This window comes from Orcinus orca, chromosome 3 (assembly GCF_937001465.1).
Source record: "Orcinus orca chromosome 3, mOrcOrc1.1, whole genome shotgun sequence".
NCBI lineage: Eukaryota > Metazoa > Chordata > Mammalia > Artiodactyla > Delphinidae > Orcinus > Orcinus orca.
In genome coordinates this window covers 167,647,941-167,668,546 of record NC_064561.1, presented here as the reverse complement: position 1 = coordinate 167,668,546, position 20,606 = coordinate 167,647,941, and positions in this window count along the sequence as shown.

The following is a 20,606-nucleotide window of genomic DNA, read 5'->3' as shown; positions in this document are numbered from 1 at the left end:
AACTTTAATAGTTAAATCTGCTTAACTAAATTTCCCATGCAGTTCAAGGAGAAACAATATATATAACAAAATTCTATGTATTTTGGGGGAAGTTCTCATCACCTAGTAGCAACATAAGCTTCAGAACTATTATATGATTAATATTTCTTTTAAAAAATCAAAGAAAGAAAAAAGTCATTCAAGATTAGATTTATTCTAATTTATTCTGATTATCTACTTCATGAAATTTGTGGCTTGAGGGGAACATATTGGAAAATTTAAAACGACAATCTCATTTCAAGGTATGTACCCAAAAATAATTAAAAATAGGAATTCAAAGAGATATCTGTAAAACAATGTTCATAGCAATATTGCAGTAAGTCCCCACATACAAACCTTCAAGTTTTGAAATTTCAAAGAGGCAAACATGCGTTCTTGTGTCCAATCAAGTAAGTTAGTTCATGTGTCTGGTGTACATTGTCACATGTGTGAATCCTCTAGTAGTGGCTGTGCTTTTGTGTACTGTACAGTACTGTATAGAGTACAGTAGTACAGTATCTTTATTTCAAGCCCAGGATGTCCAGAAGCAAGCATAAAAGCAGCAGTGATGAAGCTGGTACTGCTGAAGAGCCGAAGACATTCATGACGCAGGAAATGGCAAGGAGATTTTCTTTATCTGAGGAGGCACTGTTAGTTTTTGAAGCACTGGACCCGGATGTAGAACGGTACATGAAGATTGCAACAGCCGTTCAGAATGCAATCCAGTACTACTGTGTCATCTGTGACAAGAAAAAAAGAGCTGCTACCCAGACATCATTGGATCATTTTCTGAAAAGGGTAAATAGAATTGAATCCAGCAGGGAACCAGAATCTGTACCATCAACATCAGGCGTGAGTGAAATTGCAGCTTGCCCTCCATCTCCTATTGTTGACGATCCTTCAGCTCTGCCATCTCCCACCTCCTCTCCCTCCTCCAGTCAGTAACTCTTCTTGCCTGTTCACTCGATGCCAGCCCCTGGATGCCAGCTGTTGTACTGTACTACTGTACTTTTCAAGGTACTGTACTGTAAGGCTAAAAATGTTTTCTTTATTTTTTGTGTTTGTTTGTTTTTTATGTATTATTTATGTGAAAAGTATTATAAACTTACTACAGTACAGTACTATATAGCCAATTGTGTTAGTTGGGTACCTAGGCTAACTTTGTTGGACCTAGGAACAAATTGGACTCACAAACGCACTCTATGAATGGAACATTTTCATATGTAGGGGACTTACTGTATTCACGATTGCCAAATGTAGAAAAAACCAAATGGCTGTTGATGGATGAGTGGCTAAACAAAAATTAGTATATAAGTACAATGGAGGGCTTCCCTCATGGCACAGTGGTTAAGAATCCACCTGCCAATTCAGGGGACCCGGGTTCAAGCCCTAGTCCGGGAAGATCCCACATCCCACAGAGCAACTAAGCCCATGTGCCACAACTACTGAGCCTGCTCTCTAGAACCTGCGAGCCACAACTACTGAGCCTGCGTGCCTAGAGCCCGTGCTCCGTAACAAGAGAAGCCACCGCAATGAGAAGCCTCTGCACCACAACGAAGAATAGCCTCCGCTCATCGCAACTAGAGAAAGCCTGCGTGCAGCAATGAAGACCCAACACAGCCAAAAATAAATAAGTAAAGTAAAAATAAATAAATTAAAAACAAACAAACAAAAAGTACAATGGAATATTATTCAGCCTTAAAAATGAATTAAAGTCTAATAATGCTACAATGTAAATGAGCCTTAAAGATATTATGCTTAGTGAAATAACACAGACGCAAAAGGGAAATATTGTATGATTCCATTTATATAATCATTGGAATATTATCTAGCACTAAAAGAAATGAGCTTTTAAAAGGTTTTTATGAATAAAAAGACGTAAAGGAAAGGTAAATGCATATTACTAAGTGAAGAAGCCAATCCTAAAAGGTTACATACTGTATGATTCCAACCATATCTTATTCAAGAAAAGGCAAAACTATCAAAACAATAAAAAGATCAGTGGTTGCCAGGGATTCAATGATGAGAATGAATAGGCAGAGCATAGAGGATTTTTAAGGCAGTGAAAATACTCCCTACAATACCATAATTATTGATATGTCATTATACATTTGTCCAAACACATAGAATATAGTATAATACACCAAGAGTGAACTGTAATGTAAACTATGGACTTTGGGTGAATACGATGTTATCAGTGTAGGTTCACCAACTGTAAGGAATGTACCACTGGTGGGGGATGCTGATAACAGTGGAGGCTATGATTGTGCAGGGAAAGGGGGTATATAGGAAATCACCGTACATTCCTCAGTTTTTTTTGTGAGCCTAAACCTGCCCTGAGAAAATAAAGTCAACTACTGAATAAAAAATCTTTTCTCCCCCACTTGGTCTGGGGAGTATAAAAATTTAATTATCCCAACCTGTCTGTTTATAGTGAGGAACGATTTGATTCTAAAGGAAAATAGAAGATACTGGTACCATTAGAAGAACAAATATATATTTTTCCAGTAAAAATGACAGAACTGTACCCTTGACATATAATAGGGGAAAACAAAGACAGTGTCCCTAACATTAAGGAGCTCACAATCAAGTTAATATTTTGTGTAATACCCAATGCATTTGTCTTTATTCATGTTTGCCTAACATTATATCATTACATTGGAAAATATTCCTTGAAGGTGTATATAATACTTTTTAAAGGAATACACACACACGTGTGTGAGTGTATATATGAGTTTGTGTATGTTTATACTTTTAGCTATGAATTTATCTACAAAAAGATTGATTCAATAATAAAATCTGGGCAATTCAAATTAGCATTTTCCTACTATTGCATGAATCAATATGAAAAATATTCTTTAGAACATTCAATAAGGAGAATTAGCACAACTGCATTTTCACTTAAAGGAGTAACCATGTAATATATGGCTACCCTTACAGTATTGGTTCATAGCACAAGGTGCCTGGACTAGCAGCATCACTTCCACCTGGGAACTTGTGAGACAGGCAGATTCTCTGGCCTCCCTCCAAACCTACTGAATTAAAATCTCTGGTTAGAGCCCAGCAATCTGATAATTTTTTTATGGAATACATTTTCAGAAATATTGCTGTCCAGTTTCAAATAAAAGAATAAGTAAATCAAACTGTTCATTATGGAGAGAAATTCAACCTCCGTCAATAAATTAATTTCAGAATACAGTTTGTATATTTTATTTGAGAAACAAAGCATTATTTCATCCAGCTGCACTAATGTTACAGAAAAAGATTTAGACATATATCACATTCTTAGATATACTGGAAACTTAACAGCGAATTGTGACTTTCTATAAAAATAAAAAGGAACTTGAGATATTGATGACAATAAAATAATTTGGGGTAATATATCCACACATAAAAATTATGTTTTTTAACTGTATATATTAAATTACAAGGTTGGAAATTATGGCATATAATAGAAGATGTCATCTTTATGTCTAAAAGTAGAAATTTAAGAAAGTAACTGAATTAAAATATTAATGTTATGCATAATGTTCTTGTAAAAAAAATAAGGGTTAACTAATGGAAAAGACATGAGACTGGTTCTCAGGCACATGGCCAGATGGCTTTTCTTGCTCTGCCACTTACCAGTTTATGAGTTTGAGCAAGTCATCTAACCTATAACCTCTATGTGACTAGACTCTCACTATAACATCATGTAATTAGATGATGCACAGATTTTTATTTAACACAAAATATTTGAGGAGATAGAATTTCAGGTTAAAGAAAGTGATGTCACTGAAAGGCAAGATATACAGGCCAATATCTGGAAGAAGAGATCGCTCTGGATTAGCATCCCTAACACTGTTAGATCTTAGAAAGCTAAAAGCCTGGAAGGGCACAGACAAATAATAAAAAGAAAACAGAATAAAAAGTAAAGGAGGGAGGGAGGGAGGATAGACATTTTATATACATAGGCTTGGCCAAAAAGTTCGTTCGGGTTTTCTGTAGCATCTTATACCCAATGTGTGTGTATATATATGTATTTAAATATATATATATATATTTAAACATATGTTTAAACATATAACAATCCTTCTGGTTTAAAATGACCTCCAATTAATTTACATTTATGTGGGTGAATATTTAGTCAATTTTAGCTCAAACTGTCTACGAAGACCAATTCTCATGAAAGCATCCGGCTGCAGACTTACGTAGCTACTTAGTGATCTTGGGTCAGCATGTTGCTCTTTGGTGCTCCACTAGTCTCAGGTTTAAGATTATACTATAATCTGGTCCCTAGGTGCCCAGGATCCATGCCCATTAAAACATTATTTGTCTTACCTTGTGCTATTTTTTTTATTTTAATTTTAATTATTCATTTTTGGCTGCATTGGGTCTTCGTTGCTGCACGGGGCTTTCTCTAGTTGCGGCGAGCAGGGGCTACTCTTCGTTGCGCGGGCTTCTCATTGCGGTGGCTTCACGTTGCAGAGAACGGGTTTTAGGCACGTGGGCTTCAGTAGTTGTGACACGTGGGCTCAGTAGTTGTGGCTTGTGGGCGCTAGAGCGCAGGCTCACTTATTGTGGTGCACGGGCTTAGTTGCTCCGCGGCATGTGGAATCTTCCCGGACCAGGGATCGAAACTGTGTCCCCTGCTTTGGCAGGCAGATTCTTACCCACTGCACCACCAGGGAAGCACAGTCCTTTTTTTTTTTTTTTTTTTTAATGTCTCTATGCATGTATAATATTTGAGGTCTATACCCATCTGTATGCAATGGCCCTCTGTGATTTTCTTATTCTTACCCCAGGACTTTTCTAGTTAACTGGTTCCTTCACTGTTTCTACATCTCCATGTTGAGGTACCTATTTCATATGCTGGGGTGAGTGGGGCCACTACGTTTAATTCATCATTTGATAAGGCTTCCTAGATTCTCTATTCATCGGCTGCGATCTATTTCCCTAGAGGCTGACATCTTTGAACCATATTCTCTAGATTCCCTTTCCATGTATTTTTAAGTTGTAATCAGCCAGTGACTTGCACCAGCAAGAGGTCAGAATGCAAGGGGCAAGGGAGTTTACATAATTCCCCTTTGCCCCACCCTCCCTGTCTAAGCAAGGTTTGGCCAGTGGCTGCATTCTTCTATAGCAGCAGCCCCTCTTGGAAGCTCCATTTTTACATTCTGTTTCCCCTAACTTTTGTCACATGTCTCCCTTCCTTGCACCTTAACCCCATGGTGGTAATGGCTCCCTCTTGTTATTTGTCCCTGGTGCTTCACCTCATCGTTTGGTTCCCTTAAACTTCATGAAATTCCCCAAATTCTCTTTAGTTTTCCCATTACTTTTTATGAAGAACTTGACTAGACACTTTGTTAGTCATCTGTCAATGCCATCAACCATTTGTGAATTATTATATAAGTCCAATAAGATCTCTACCTTAATTAGCATGCACTAACTTCAGGTTATATTTCGGGAAAAAAAAGAACTAATCCACATTAATTGGAAAGCCATTCAAACATATGTAACATATTTACCACTCTTGGTTCCTCATAAGGGATTTTCACTTACAGAGAAAGCTAGGGTCACAAGCTCTAAATTCTCCTGGGTCTCATCCTCATCCTCTCTTCTCCTCCCCTAACTACTTCCTCTTTCTATTCTCCTCTCTTATTAATAGAAGATCCTCTATCATATAGTTTTGTGAGCATCAGTCCTCTGCTTCTCTATGATGAATAAGATAAAGGGACTTCAAAAAGGAAAGAAAGAAAGGAAGAACAATCCCAGTGAAAAAGCAAAATATTGTGATATATTTTTTTAAAAAGATCAGAAGATATGAATTTTGAGATGTAACATTCATAGATGTGATGAAGAATTTATTGTCTTAGCCAGGTCATTACAGGAAAAATTAAAATCACTGTACTCAATAAGATTAAAGAATTACAAGATCAGAGTGTCATATACATGTAAATGTGGCTTACAAAAAGCTAAGAAAAGGAAAATGTGAGCCAGATGCTTAATTTCTCAGAGAAATAGGGATATTGTGTATATTAAAAGAAAGCTTTATTGAAATATAATTCATACTATTTCATACAGTTATACAGATATAATTCATACATACCAAGCAGTTCACCCATTTAAAGTTGTACAGTTCATTTGTTTTATTATATTTATAAATTTGTTCAATCACTATGTTAATTTTAGAATACCTTCATTTCAGGAAACTCCACACCTGTTAGCAATCATTCCCCAATTTCTAGAGTCTCTGTAGCCTAGGCAACCACTAATCTACATGTCTATACATTTGTTTATTCTGTACATTTCATAAAAGCAGGTAGCTTCCATCCTTTACCACCTCAAATAGTCACTATGCAGAATGATGTAATTTATACATATCAATTAAAATTTAAAGCATGTAAGTCAAAGAGTGAGAATAGGAATAAGGTAGAGCGTAAGCATAAATGAGGTCATTCATTGAAAATGTTCTAAATGGAATACGTTTTGATTTTCTTATTTCCTTTAGAATAGATTTGGGTTATGTTATTAGTAGTTCCAATAGCTCAGTCATGTTTTTATTTAGATGCTATTTTTCCATATTTTTCACTTCTGCCATTTAATTTCATATATATCCATATGACTTGCATATTATGTGTGTATATATATATAATCTTATTTGGATGATTTATGTTTCTTACTCATAAAGTCTGGCATAGAATTAGTAAGTGCTTTGTTTTGTTGTTTCTTCTAACAATCAGTTTTTCAGTTAAAGAACTGTGCATAGAGTTCTTACTGTCTATTAGTATTTACATATTTCTTTGTCTCTGTCCCTATCTACTTCACCCTTATTATTTGACAAAGATGAAGTATAAATAAAAGAAAGAAATCAATAGTTATTCTCAGATACAAATGTAAGGAAGATGCAATGTGTAGCTTTGTGAGATTTTTCTACACCACTGAGCAGTTTTGATTCTACTACTTGGTATGAATGTCATCAGCAAAATGCAGTATGACCAGATCAATCTTTTCTTTAAATTATTTCCAAGAATACATTTAAAAATTTAAGATTTTCTTTCATATTTATTGATATTTTAGTATTCTTTCTTTGGTCATTATTCTCATCTCAGAGTTTTCTTAGGCTTCTTATTTCTTCAACCCCATCTGAATATGACATCATTCTAGTGCAACTGTGATAAAAATTTCAGTTTTTAAACCAGTCAGTGGCAAATATCCATTAAAGCAGAATGTATTTTTCTCACTGCTATTTTGGGAAAATAAATTTCATAGCAATTTCCTATGTTGAGGTAATTTTGCATGTGTGATAAGGTGATGTATTGGGAAGAGGACCAAACATATGTCTGTGCAGTTTACTTCCATAAATATTTTCAAAGTGCCTATGTTTGGTTGGACATTTAATGCTAAGTGCTATGGGTAAAGAACATGAAAAAGATAAACCTTACCTTGGAAGTGCTTACTGTGCTTCATGAACAAATGTTACCATAATATGGTGAAGAGCATTCATAAGCTGTTGCTGAAGCATAAATAGGGGCATTTCTGTCTTTTTTTTCCTGGTGCACAATATAGTGATTCAATATTTCTATACATTTCAAAATAATAACCATGATAAGTCCAGTTACCATCTGTCACCACACAAAGATATTACATAATTATTGCCTTTATTTCCCACACTATACCTTTCATACCTGTGACTCATTCATTTTGTAACTGGAAGTTTATACTTCCTAATCTCCTTCACCTCTGTGTCTCATCCTCCCAGCCCCCTCCCCTGTGACAACCACGTGTTTTCTGTGTCTGTGACTCTGTTTCTATTTGTTATGTTTGTTCATTTGTTTTGTTTTTTTAGATTCCACATATAAGTGAAATAATACAGTATTTGTCTTTCTCTAGGGCATCGCTGTATTATCTGTGCGATTGGAAAAGGATTATTTAAGTAATAATCCATGACCTCTGTTTGGAAATATAAATAATAGTTAATGAGGTGAATATGAGTGGGAAAGGCACAAGTTTTTCTGGTAAAAAATCAGAATGAGTAGAAAAACAGAATTGAAAAACAACATAATGTAGGTGGGAAATTGCACTGTTTTATTAGTGATCACTGAAATGTAATTTAGAGAGTAAAAGGTAACCTGATTTCTGGCTTGAATTTAGTCTTCCTAAAACTCAATTTTCCTTAATATTTAAAATTGTGATATTAGTGGGTTTTCTTCCTAATTCCAGAGTTATTTTGTCATAAAATAAATAAATAATGTGGAACTATTTCTTCACTGGAAAGTCCCCATTAGATGTAAGTTGTTAATTCCACAATTTTTTATAGGGCATGAAGTGTTATTGCCAAAAATAAAATCAGTGGTATTATACACGATATACTTCTTACTCATATACAACTGTTATAAATTGTAATTAAAGACTCAGACTACTCCATAGTTAGTTGAAATATTTTACATATAAAAGGAAAATGTATATATTATTTATTAATACCTACTGCCAGCCATTTTTTTAGGAACAGTGGGTATGTCCACAATACATGACCACATGGAGGTTACCTATTAGCAAGTGAGAAAAGCAGATAATAAAATAATAACTTATATAGTAAGTTAATTTAGAAAATTTAATGCGTAATAAAAGGAAGTATTACGGGAAGCGGTTCAATTTTAAGTGGGAAGGATAGGGACATCTTCACTGAAAGGTGACTTCCATGCAGAAGTTGGAAAAATATGAAGAAGAAAATTATGTGTCTGAATCAGGCAAAAGGATAAGCAAGAGCAAAGCCCTTGAGGCAGGAGTGAGTGAGGTATGTTCTAGGAAGAGTGCTGAGGCCCATGTGACTCACTTGGAGTAAGTGAGACAAAGAGTAGCAGGAAAAGAAGTAAGAAAGAAAGAAAGAAGGGCAGATGGTTTCTGGCAATTATGGAAGTGTTGGGTTTTTTTTCCTTTTTGTTCTCCAGAAAACTGGAGAACTTTGAGCTGAGGAGTGCATGACAATGTACTTTAAAAGATCAGTTGGAGTGTTGTATTGGGAATACTATGAAAGCAGTCAAGGATAGAACTGGTGGTACAGTGAATAGATGTTTTGCTAACTGTTGGAGCAGCAGCAGTGGTCTTGGATTTCAATTCATGACCAAACTTATGAGAAAAAATAGGATTTACTGAGAACCAAATTTGTATAGCTAAAGAGTACAGGAATATAGCATGCTTAATGGCAGCCTGGTGGGAGACATAGGCTTCTACCATGGGATGTATGTAGCCAAAGGAGGATTACCTCAACTCTGGGAAGCTATCATTCTGAATGTTCCTTCTGCTTCCATGACTTCCATTGCCTGGTCCAACTGAATTTAACCAATTTCAACTTACTTTCAATAACTTGCACTTGTTAGTTACAGATAATTGAATATCTAGGTGCTGGATTACATACATAGTGTGCAGAGTGGAATTCTGATTTATCTTAGAAACAGTACACTAATCTTATCTCCTTAAATTAGCGTAGCAAGAAGGATTCCACCAAAGATTAAAACCTCAAATGTTCCTGAAGCTAGAAGAAACGCTACAGGTCTTAAAGGATGTTTTTCCTCCCCCCCCAACCCTATTCTAACCACATTTAGGATGGAACCTCAGAAGATTTTTGGTAATTTAGTGGTCTAACTCATAAAACTCAAATGGCTTGGTACTTAGTCTTAAAAGTCTGCCTGGATGGGAATTTTACAGAATCTCTTAAGTAGCTGCCTTTTATGATTAGTACATTAGAACCACTCCAAACAAACATTTGTTATTTTTCTCTTTTTATAATATCTCCTGTTATAAAAAGCAGTCAAGGCAGCTCATGAGCAAACAATACCAACCAATCAACAAACAGGAAAAATACTATCCAAGTTTCCATTGCAATATTAACAAACAGCAACTTCCGAGAAATTACAAGCTAGCAGTTATTCTGGAGAGTAAAATGCCAGCTTCCCTCTCTTTGGGTCAACCCCAGTTTCTGTAATTTTCTTCCCCACTCCTCATTTAGTTTAATGGGGAAGAGACTTATGCATTTGAGGAGGTATGTGTTACTGCTACAAATTCCTTCCTTCATGAACATATCTTTGAAATTTCTATTATTCTGTCATGTAGACTTATTTAGGGGTTAACAATGTCAGACAGGTTTTGCTGTCGATGAAAATATCTTGTATAGTCATTAGAAACAGGGTGCAGTCATCTCCCATTGTCTTCAGCTTTCAGCTAAAATTCTGAGATTATAAAATACACCATTTTTGACATTCCAAAATAATACCCTTGACCATACTTATAAAGTAATTCCATTTACTAACCTTTCCAATCCATGTAACACACTGCCTTTTCCTATGACTTAAAAATACACAGAATGGAAGATAAGTAGGGTAAACTTGCCTCTTAATGATGAATGCTGTGCTTCATCAAACACTTATTCTGTAGAATTAAAGACAAGAAAGAAAAGTCAAATTATTTGCAAAGTTATCAAAGTATAGATATTATGCTTGTAAAATATGCAATAAAAATCTCACACTTCAAAGAATACAATAAATTGAATTCCATTACATTTTTTCAACACTTGTAAATGACACCTTCTTCTCTCAAGAATCTCATCATCATGACTCACACAAATCTACTTAGATAAATGTTAAATCACTCTGTGTAAAGTAAGAAACTGCTTGCCAGATTCTTGTTTGTAATTTCTTCTGTAGTAGACTTTCTTGCACAGTTCTCAATATATGTGCCACGGTTTAGAGACCAGAGTACATAACACATATCATGATATGTTTTAGGTAACTAGTTCTTGTACAATATAGTCTTTGGGAATGAAATATTCAAATAGACATTTACAAAATCAATACCTCTATTAGTTTCTGGAATCAAACCTCTGGCATGTAAAAACTAAATAATGACTAGAGTCATATAAATTAATGTGCCCATTTCACTTAAAAATATAAATTATTTCTAAGAAAATATCTAAAAAAATATTAGAAATTATATTCAAATGTGTCCATATTGAGAATCTGTTAGTACTTTATATTTATTCAATTATGCCTTTGCAAAAATTAAAGTTTAGTTATACATGTAATTGACTAATTGGGGGGACATTTAAAGGGCATTTAATTACTGTATAGCAAAAGGTACAAATAATTAGTTTATTAAGAAAATAACGTGAACCTAACTAAATCAGTAAAATATATAATTTTCAAGTTTTCCTGCAGTTTCTACTTAACTCTAAATTATCCTACTCCAGGACCAGCTTTAACTAGGGAATAAAATATGAGTTTACTTTTCTCATATTAAAATCAAAAGGATTATGTTTAGCAAAACTATTTCTTTGAATTTTCAAATGTTTCCTAATAAAGGTATTTTATTAATGACTAATTTTATTAATGACTGATTTTATAATATAACTAATGCTGTACAAGTATTTTTCTGTTTTTATTTGTCTAAATTATAAGTAATCTATATGACAAAAGATGATGAGTATCAGCTGTTTATACTACTGAGCAGAGAAGGATCTAAGTTATTTATAGTGATTTTGAAACTCTTCATATGTTTTGATCCAATATGTGCATATTTGCTTGGATAAATGTGGTGTTGAAAAGAGTCAGAGCAATAATACAATTTCCACAGACATAAACAGCATCTCAGTGGGGAGAGGAAGAAGATTCTATCCAGGAACCACAGAGAATATTTGGAGAGTGGAGAGTATTCATTTTCTCTCTGTGACTTAGACAGTAGATACTGCAATTTTTTTCTATACTCTTCCCACCAAAAAATCCATATGCAAATCCTCAGGGACAGAAAAAAGATGCATGTCAAAGAATTTTAAAAAATATATTGACTGTACTTCAGTTTTTAAATTTTTAAAAAATAGGAAAAAAACATACATCTTATACCTATTCTGCACAAACATATTAATGTGAACCAACAAACTTGTTATAGGGATAATGTTCAATGACCTTATTTCAGAAGTCTTTGGATTAAGTTTTCACTCTTCTTGGATTACTAATTACTGTGGGCTAACAAAGTATATTTTATAAAATAAGATTTTCAAAATTATATTGGTAAATTATAACTATTTAACTAAAGTATATTCAAAGACTGCAGTGGGTCAAGAATTTTTATAGGCAATGGTGATATAAACATTCTTGTAATATGGTTTATACTATAATGAATATCTCACATTAATAAAGATAACAGTGTTAGCAATTATCTGCTATAATTAACAGATTATTCAGTTATAATTGTGTTCAAAATAAAAGGATTTTGTATCTTTAAGTGGCTGAAAATCCAGAAGTAGCTTTGGTATTGAACAAGACATTGGTTCAAATAGAATGACCGCAAACTCATTTGTATTCCTTTCTCACCTTTACACCTGTTTTTTTTTTTTTTTGGAAAGCAAGGAGAGATGGAAGACAACACAGTGAAAAATTATATAATTAACATCTATTTCTTGTATGGTAGTAAAACTAAAGAAATACCCAAGAATGAATTGACTCTGTTTAGGAGGATCAAGGATAAAAACAAAGAGGAATAATTACTTGGATTGGGTAGCTGAATAAAGTGAAAGAAGTCTTGGAATCACAAACACAATAAATGTGCAGTATACACTCTCACATACACATATATACATCTATGATGCTACACATGCTGTGTGTGTGTGTGTGTGTGTGTGTGTGTGCGTGCACGCGTGTGTGTGTATGAGAGAGAGAGAGAGAGAGATTACTGGCAGAGTTGGAGATCTTTAATAAAATTGTGCTATAATTCAATATATGAGAAAATTCAGTGTTGCTATGACATAAGGGTAGAATTTAGTTCTATCATTTTCTAGCTGTGAGTGTTGGATGAGTTATTTAAATTTTGCACTTGTCAGTTTCCACATCTAAAACATGGTAGTAATAATGAATAACTCCCTCAAAGAGTTGTTGTAATGAGAAAATAAATTAGTATTGCTAAAGTACTTAGAATAGTTACTGGCAGTAATAAATGCCATATGGCTGTTTATTATTAAAATATCAGTGAATTTTTTTTTTTTTTTTTTTTTTGTGGTATGCGGGCCTCTCACTTTTGTGGTCTCTCCCGCTGTGGAGCACAGGCTCCGGACACGCAGGCTCAGCGGCCATGGCTCACGGGCCCAGCCGCTCTGCGGCATGCGGGATCCTCCCGGACCGGGACACGAACCTTTGTCCCCCGCATTGGCAGGCGGACTCTCAACCACTGCGCCACCAGGGAAGCCCTCAGTGAATGTTTTTAAATGACATTTATTGAATATTCTTTTATTGCATTTAAGGAATATGATTGTATGTTGAAAAGTAATTTCAAAATTGATATTTCAATGTTGAAGTACAAAATGAATAATCTGTTTTATTTTCATTTTGTCCTTTCAATATCAATATATAATCTTCCATGGATTGTTAAGTGATGTAATGTTTCCAAAAAATAAGTTGTGTCTCAATATGTATAGATTTATTTAAATGTTAATTTAACCATTTGGAAGGTCAAAATTGTATTTTCCTTTATTGATATTACATACTAACATCTTGAAAGAAACCAGCTCAATTAAGCAAAAGTGTTTGACATTTTAAAATGTTAACCCATATGCTTTATTGTCCAATATAATGAATAGATTGCCACAACACTCAGTCAATTTTGGATTATTTTAAAAGAAAGAGCACAGCATGAATGACAATATTTTTCTTGAAATTTTTAAAGCCCAAGGCAACTAAACAAATCCATTTTATTATAGCTAAAAATGAGATAACCCCATATTTCTAAGTAGAGGTTTATTTGTCCTAAAGCAAAGTTTAATTGTTTTTAGACAGTGGAAGTCAAATATAATTGGGAGCTGGTAATTATAATTCAATTTTACTTTTTCTCAAAAGCAATATATATTTATAAATAAGTAAATATACTATTTAAAACATTAAAATTTTCTATAATCTGGACTATATCAAGCTCTTTTATTTACATATGAATATCTTCCACATTTTTGTTAACATTTTATTTTGTCATCCTATCGCATTTTGGTTATGCTATTGGGTACGTAGTGCTAACCCATTGTGGCTTTAATTCACATTTACCCAAATAATGATGTCAGTTATAATAATTATATAATTATTTGCAATCTGTATATCTTCTTTTGAGGAGTATCTCTTCAAGTTTTTTGCCTAATTTTAGTGGATGGCTTATTTTCAAAAATTATTACGTACATATATATGCAAACACAGATATGTGTCTGTAAACTCTTCATTTGTTCCTTATAAAAATATTTTATATATATATATATATGTTACAGGTACTATTTTTATATGCATATATAAATGAGAATATATTTGCAAATATATGAAATTGTAATTTGTATAAATTTGTCATTTACAGTTGACCTTTGAACAACACAGGTTTGAGTTGCATGTGTCACTTTTATGTGATTTTTTTCAATAAGTACTACTCCCTCCTGGGGGTGTTGGTTGATTCAGTGGATGTAGAAACTGAAATATGGAATACTGACTATAACGTTATGCACAAATTTTGCACTCTGCAGAGAGGGTCAGCACCCCTAGCCCCTGCATTGTTCAAGAGTCCACTGTATTTTGTTACTTGAAAATACATATTAGAGAGAGTTTTATATCAGGATACATATTCTGTTAATAACTACATAGGAGAATGTTTTCTTCCTTAGCTCTCCATTAACTTAACCACTCCTTAATTGTTGACAATTTTGTTTTCCAGTATTTTGCTATTACAAACAAAGCAATGACTATCCCTGCAAAATATACCTAATCTATTCCCTTTATTTGATAGATTAAATAAGATAGCTGGTATTATATCCATTCTTTCTTTTTTTCTGGCAGACTTTAGGGAATTATCTTGTATCCTTGTTAGTAACGCTATAGTTAACTGACTGCTCCCCTCTCGTGTCCCCTGGTTATGTAGTGTCCCCACAAGGCATTTCCACAGTTACCTGTCAACCAACTTTCCAGTGTTTCTTCACATGACATCTCTATTAATCTAGAAGACATCTGAAATAGGTGTTGTTTCATGATAGTTTCAAATATTAATAACTTTGAGGTGCCTAAAAGGCAGTTTCCCTTTTGGTCTGTACTGCAGTGATGTCCTAACTTGGTTCAAATAGAAGTGGGAATAGTTTTCTATTCAGATTTCATATGGTTATGATTCTTCTCTTAGGAGTACATTTTTACTCTGGTCTACATTACCTGATTGTGCTCATCTTTGCACGCAAAAATGATCTTGCAAGATCTATACATCTTTCCATTGATTATGTGAATCCGATATCTAGGGTTCATTACTTTCAGTATAGAGACAATAAGGATGAAATTTTGGAAACATTTCTGGATCTTCATTTTCCACTTTAGAAATGCCATCAAGCAGTGAAGCAGTAAATATTGTCATATTTATGTTACACAGAACTGATTTGCAGTAGAAAACATATGGGCATATCATAAGGATTTTATTTCAAAAGTCAGACTTCCACATATAGGCAACTGGTAAGGCTGTCTGTTTTCAAACCCATTATGCATTTATGAATATTTTGATGGGTGATTTTCAACATTTATATTTGGTTACTAAGGTCAGTGAGTGGGGGAGGATAAAGGTGGCATTCATTTTTATTAAAAATGATTAAGAGGAATAATTTTTATTTTACTTGGAAATGTTTTAAACTTGATTGATTTGTTTGAAAGGTTTACTTTGAAAGTCTGAGAGGTTATTTGATTTCTCAGGACAAAAGGACAATGAATATTTCACAAGTAGTTTAAGATAAGAGCAGTCTCATGATACTTTTATTAACTTAGCTAGCTTTCTTTTTCTTTTCTTTTCTTTTCTTCTTTCTTTTCTGTTTTTCTTGGACATGAGAATCATGTCAGTGATCCAAAGTCAGGAAAAAATAAATTAATTAATCTTTAACTCTTAGGCTTTGCAGTTAGCGCTTACAGAAATAAAGGAGAGATGCACCATCAGTACCACTTAAATTATTAGTAAAATTCTCATTAAAATAAATAATCCAAGCTATTAAATTAAAAACTCTGTTAAAATAATGTATTTGATATGAAAATTCCTGAATATTTGGAAAATATTGCATTAAGAATAGTAACAAATAAAACTAATATTAAAACTTAATATGGAATAATAAAACACTGCAACAATTTTTAAATCATTGCTATCAAATGGTAGTTCTGTAGATCTAGCAAAAGCAAAATAAGATGCTAAAATAGAAATGGACATTTATCCAGTAAAAATACACATGAAATTAGGAAGTTAAATCAGTCTAGGTAGGTGGTATCATAGTTTAGCTTGTTATTAATAGCTTAGGAGTCAAGTTACATGGTCTTTCATCACTGCAGAGACAAGAGGGAGAAATATAAAGAGATGTGTGGATGCAGGGCAGTTTAATTTTTGACATATTAATACGTAAGTGTCTAAGGGACCTGAATGTGCATAGAGTCATTAGATATTGATGGTAAATGGAATATGAGAAAAGGTAAAACCTCCAAATTTTAAAATGGAGATACAGAAGAACCTCAGCAAGGAAGCTGAGATACTTAGTACTTAGGACTTGAGGACCAATCCAAAATCCAAACACAAAAGTTTGAGACTTTCATAGTGAAAGTGATCATCATTTTCATTTGTATCAGAGAGGTCCAGAAAATTAATAAATTGATATAAACATTATATTTCAATTAAAATGTTATTGATTCTTTGGGAAAGAGTAGCTTCAGTAGAGCAGTGACACAGAGCTGCCTATATTGCAACGGTTATAAGAAAACAGGAGATGAGAAAATGGGGACTATGCATAAAAATCATTCTCACTTTGATCTTTACAGAGCACAAGATGGTGGAATAGGGAGTCCCAGCCCTCATTCTCCCACAGAAACACTAATTTAACAACAGTAAATGAACAAAATGCCTTTATGAAAGGCCCAGATGTTTCAAGAAAAATTAATGCAAATCCTTCACAAACTTATCAAAAAAATTGAAGTAGAGGGAACCCTTCCAAACTCATTTGTGGAGTTCAGCATTACCCTTATACCAAAGTCAGACTAGATAAAATTATAGGCCAATATCTCTGGTGAATATAAATGGGAAAATGCTCAACAAAATATTAGCAAACCAAATTCAACAGTATGTTTAAAGGCTGATCACTGTGATCAAATGGGATTTATCCATAGGATTCAAGAATCTTTCAATATTTGCAATTCAATTTATATGATACACTACATTAACAGAATGAAGGATAAGAATCACTTGGTAACCTCAATAGATGCAAAAATATAATTTGACAAAATTCAACACTGTTTCATAATAAAAAATCAACAAACGGGCTTCCCTGGTCATGCAGTGGTTGAGAGTCTGCTTGCCGATTCAGGGGACGCGGGTTCGTGCCCTGGTCTGGGAAGATCCCACATGCCGCGGAGAGGCTGGGCCCGTGAGCCATGGCTGCTGAGCCTGCGCATCCGGAGCCTGCGCTCCGCAACGGGAGAGGCCACAACAGTGAGAGGCCCGTGTACCACAAAAAAAAAAAAAAAAATCGACAAAGTAGGTAGAGAAGGAATTTACATCAACGTAAGAAACATAACAAAATCATATGTGAAAAACCCACAGCCAACATCATACTCAATAGTGAAAAACTGAAAGCTTTTCCTCTGATACCAGGAACAAGACAGGGATGCCCAGTTTCACTACTTCTATTCAACATAATACTTGAAGTTCTAGCCAGAGATATTAGGAAAAATAAAATAAATCCAATTAAAAAGGAAGAAGTAAAGTTATCTCTGTTTGCAGATGACATATAATACATGAAGAAAACAAATTTATAAAAGCATCAAAAAAAAAAAAAAGAATCAAATACTTAGAAATAAACTTAACCAGGGAGGTGAAAGACTCCTACACTGAAAACTACAAAACAATTATGAAAGAAATTAAACAGAAAGATGTTCTTTGTTCAATAATTAGAAGACAATATAGTTAAAATATTCATACTATCCAAAGTAATCTACAGATTCAGTACAGTCCCTAACAAAATCTCAATGATAATTTTTACAGAAGTAGAAAAAAAATTCTAAAATTTATATGGAACTCTTACCAGTTTGGTGTGCATTATGTCAAATGGCTTCAACAGAGGTCGTCAGCGGAAGACCCGGACCAGCAATCTCGGCCCTTGTGATAGCAAGCAAAGAATTGCAGACTAGCACTTCCAGCTTAAAGTTTATTAAAGCATAGTTATGCTCTCAGAGGGAGAGAGGGCTGTTTCAGCGAAGTGAAACCAGCACTCCTGTACAGGCTTCAGGGTGTTTATAAGGAGTGTTCGGCGAGGAGGCGGGGTGCAATCATGGGTGAGTGACCGGGGATCATTATTTGATTGACAGTCCTGAGCTATGAAACAAGTTCATTATTGCACATGCCCTCACCCTTGATTCGCTAAGAAAAGCCCACGGTGGGGGCAGGGGTGGGGGCAAAACCACATGCAGATTTTATTATAGTGATGATAATAATGAGTTTGGGTTTACAGTAGGTTATACGCCTGTCTAGTCTGGGCATGCGCAGCCCGCAGCCCGGGGGAAGTTCCCTCGTGTTGCTGTGCTTCCTCTTTATCAGGATAAGTTGCCCACCACCCAACCATAGTTTCAGGGGAGGGTGGGGTCAGGGGAGGATCCCCAGGTGGTTGGGGTGTAACTTGACTACTCTCCTCTTGTCTTTTCGCCACTGTCACCTCCTTGCTGCTAATGTCAGGGGAGGGCCCCCAGATGGCTGGGGTGTGATTTGATTATTCCCGTCTTGTCTTTCTGCCACTGTCACTTACTTGCTGCTGATGTCTGACTAACTACCTAACAGAACCACAAAACAAAAATAGTCAAAGCAATATTGAGAAGGAATAACAGATTTCAAAGTATATTATTACAAAGCTACAGTAATTGAAGTGACATAATATTAGCATAAAAACAGATCTATAGACCAATGGAAAAGAATAGAGAGCTGTTGGGCTGCAACCCACAGGTCTGCAAGCCCAGCCTCAAGAACAAAGAATGAGCCTGGAGACAGTGACAGGGACAAAAACAGTTTAACTGATATGGGATTTTACATGTCCAAAGCAAGGAGGGTCCTGGAGCAACACCCCACTGTGGACTGCAGATAGCAGGCAGGACATGGCAACAGACTTTCCTACCAGAAGAAGAAGGAGATTACCAGTTATAGGGGAATTGTCCTCTTGTTGACTCATCAGTTACCAGGGAAACCAGCAGAGGATCCAGCCCTTCACTTCTCCTTTGATAAACTGTCATAGTGGAGATAAGATTATGATAATGATTAGAACAGTCACTAGCTAGGGCCAAGGGGGCAAGTACATAGGCATTTACTGATTAGGTTCTATGATTAAGAGAGAAGGTCAGTCAGGTGAGTAGTGTGTAGGTGAGTCAGGGACTGGTCAAGTAGGGGATATACAGAGAGCAAGAGAACAGCCATCTTGGGGGTACTGATCATACAGTTGTGTCAACTTGGCTATATAAAAGTCTTTCTAACTTTACAGTCTCTGTAGCAGATTACCTATGATTTCACATCAAAGCCTGGTTTAAAGCTTATTCAATAATGAAGCTACTTTATTTCTCTTTTACCTCTGTGGAGATCAGTAGGAGATTTTGCTTTTAATTTGCCAACAATAATCTACATATTCTAGATTCTAAGAGGGACATGATGTTTTCCTCTCACCTTGGCACCCAACAGACAGTACATGTTTGCATAAAGATGTCATTAAGTCCATGACAAAAATAAATCTAATTTTAAAGTTTAATGCATCATCTTGTGTGATAAGATTGTTAGAGAAGTGATAAGATATTTTAGGTAAAGTTTTAAGAAACATACACAATTGACCTTTAAAGAATCTTACCTGTTGTTCTTTATGTGTGAGTATCTTCAGATAGAATCTCAAAGATAAAAAGGAAAGTGGCAATTCCTGCAGATGTAGTAGATTTTTAAAAATTAGGTAACAAGTCATGCAAGTAATGGAATATCTCAGAACTAACAATGAGAAGAGAAGGTCATTATCTCAGACATCTAATTAAAGTGACCACACTTCTGAACTAGCCAGGCTTAATTAGTTAGAAAATGCACATTTTCAACCAGCTGGGTCAAGTTTTAAAGACAGAATATCACTGCATTGGGCCCCTATGACCTATACAAATGCTTTTGAAAATATCTGGTAAGAGTAAAATTGGATAAATTCTGTGGCTTTTGTTATGGATGAACAGCAGAATAATACAGTTACACCTGTAACTTGTCACAATGGAGGTAAAAACTGTAAACTTGACTAAATAGATAAATAAATGATGTAATTCTTATCTTCATTTTTTGTTTTACCTTATATTTCGTATGCATTTTCTACAATATGCATTCTTCTTGATGCGAAATCCATGAACTGATCCTGCCTACTCTTCCAACAGCAGTGGAAGGTAGAAACAGGGATGTGAATGAGTTACCAAGGGAAAGAAAGTAGGGAAATATAAAAACTCACACACAGGAAGGTTGGTTCAAGATGGCAGAGTAGAAGGACATGCTCTCACTCCCTCATGAGAGAACACTGGAATCACAACTAACTGCCGAAC